Source organism: Martes martes (genome assembly GCF_963455335.1).
Source record: "Martes martes genome assembly, chromosome: 10".
Taxonomy (NCBI): Eukaryota; Metazoa; Chordata; class Mammalia; order Carnivora; family Mustelidae; genus Martes; species Martes martes.
The window spans coordinates 37,470,777-37,473,020 of NC_137898.1; the positions used below are offsets into that span (position 1 = coordinate 37,470,777).

Genomic DNA, 2,244 nt, shown 5'->3' on the forward strand with positions numbered 1-2,244 from the left:
AAAGGGTTCTTCTACTGTTTTGTTATTTATATTTAGGACCTGTTCCCTCATCTAAACTGAAAGCTGACTCTGTCAGATTTTTCCTGGGTTCCCACTGGCTCAAAGTGCCCTACCTGGAGTCAGTATTCAGTGAATACTTGTCACAAAAAATGAGTCCAATGTTGAGTGACTCAGAATTCAGAACCTTGAAGTGACAGTGTTTATTACCTCATCTTAACAACAACTGCAAATCATAAAGAATTATTCCGAAAACACATCTGAAATCTCTGCTAGCTTTGTCTCCATAGAACTTCTTAGGAACACAAAAGAGGAAACTTTTCATAAATAAAATGCAATGGTATTAACGCATGTCATTCCTCTGATGTCATAGACTTTCTTTTGTTTTTTTCTAGTAATATTTTTTATTGTGTTATGTTAGTCACTGTATAGTACATCATTAGCTTTTGATGTAGTGTTCCATGATTCATTGTTTGTGTAGTACACCCAGGGCTCCATGCAATCCGTGCCCTCCTTAATACCCATCACCAGGCTCACCCATCTCCCCCCACAAATCCTCTGTTTCTTTCCCCAAGTCCATAGTCTCTCATGGTTCATCTCCCATTCCTATTTCTCCCCCTTCATTTTTCCCTTCTCCTAATGTCCTCCATACTATTCCTTATGTTCCACAAATAAGGGAAACCATATGATAGTTGACTTTCTCTGATTGACTTATTTCACTCAGCATAATCTCCTCCATTCCCATCCGAGCTGATGCAAAAGTTGGGTATTCATGCTTTCTGATGGCTGAAAACCCACAGCAGACTCCTTAAAAAATCCACTGCAATGTATTCCCCCCAGGATACTACTGTATCTCTTAAGGGCAGACTATGTGCCCATATTATGGTGGTTCATATCTCTGCCCCTTTCACTAGATTAGCAGCCTCTTATTTTTAAGAACTACATTTCTGTCATTTTCTTTTATTTTTTTTTAAGTTTTTATGAATGTCTTTAGTGAAAAGGACAAATTAGGTATTCAACAAATATTTGTTGAGTGAATTAAATACACAATGGAAGGGTTATAATCTCGGTCTGAGGATCTTATACCTAAAATGCCTGAGATGTGGTAGGGTGTTTTTGAATGAAGCTGAACATCTCTTTCCCAGATACTGGCTGCCAGAAACTCATCGTGGTAGACGATGAAAGAAAACTTTGTGCCTTTTATGAGAAGCGGATGGTCACAAAAGTTGCTGCTGATGTTCCGGGTGAAGAATGGAAGGGTTACATGGCCCAAATCAGTGGTGACAATGACAAACAAGTCTTCCCCATGAAGCAGGGTGTCTTGAGTCTACCTGCTGTTGGGTCTACCTGCTGTTGAGTAAGAGGCACTCCTAATACAGACCAAGGAGGACTGGAGAAAGAAAGCACAAATCTGTTCAGGGTTGCCTTGTGGATGCCAATCTCATGGTTCTCAACTTGGGCATTGTGGGGAAAGAAAAGGGGGAGAAGGATAATCCTGGACTCACTGATGCTACTGTGCCTTATTGCCTAGGGCCCAAAAGAGCTAGCAGAATCCACAAATGTTTCAATCTCTCTAAAGATGATGTCCACAAGTATGTTGTGAGAATGACACTAAACAAAGAAGAAATCTAGAATCAAAGTGCCCAAGATTCAGTGTCTTATTTCTCCATGTGTCCTCCAAGACAAATGTCAGCATAATGCTCTAAAGAAACAACGTACTAAGAAAAATAGGTGAGAGGATGCAGAATATGCTAAACTTTTGTCCAAGAGAATGAAAGAGGTGAAAGAATAAATGTCACAAACTGATTGCCAAGAGACGGAGGCTGTCCTCTCTGAGAGCTTCTATCTCTGTCTGAGGCCAGTCAAAAATGAAATTTCCTAAAACTAACAAATAAATATGATCAGACATCAATAAAATGCCAAATACAGTCACACATATTCATGCCACTGGCTACTCAGTATGGAATGTACTCTATTGTTTCCTCAATCTAGACGCATTCTAAATATTACCACTTAACAGAAACACTAGAACATTTTTCTCTAAATCTAACATTGTAGAGATAAAAATATTAACCAACATGTTTTACATGTGTCCGTACACTGAACATATTTTAACCCTCTTCTTGACATTTAGATCTCTATTATGAAGGTGAGTCAATATACTAGACACAAATGATGTTATTTTTGCTCCACTTTTAAGTGGCCCCAGGTGTATATAATGTATATAAGCAATTATAAAGAGATATT

General features: G+C 38.5%; 1 pseudogene across 1 annotated transcript; it reads left to right on the forward strand.

Annotated features, from left to right (window-relative positions):
• Positions 1 to 1,117: 1,117 nt before the first annotated feature.
• Positions 1,118 to 1,869, forward strand: LOC308351709 (small ribosomal subunit protein eS6-like; annotated as a pseudogene). Its single transcript has one exon. The product of its transcript is annotated as a small ribosomal subunit protein eS6-like (transcript).
• Positions 1,870 to 2,244: the final 375 nt, after the last annotated feature.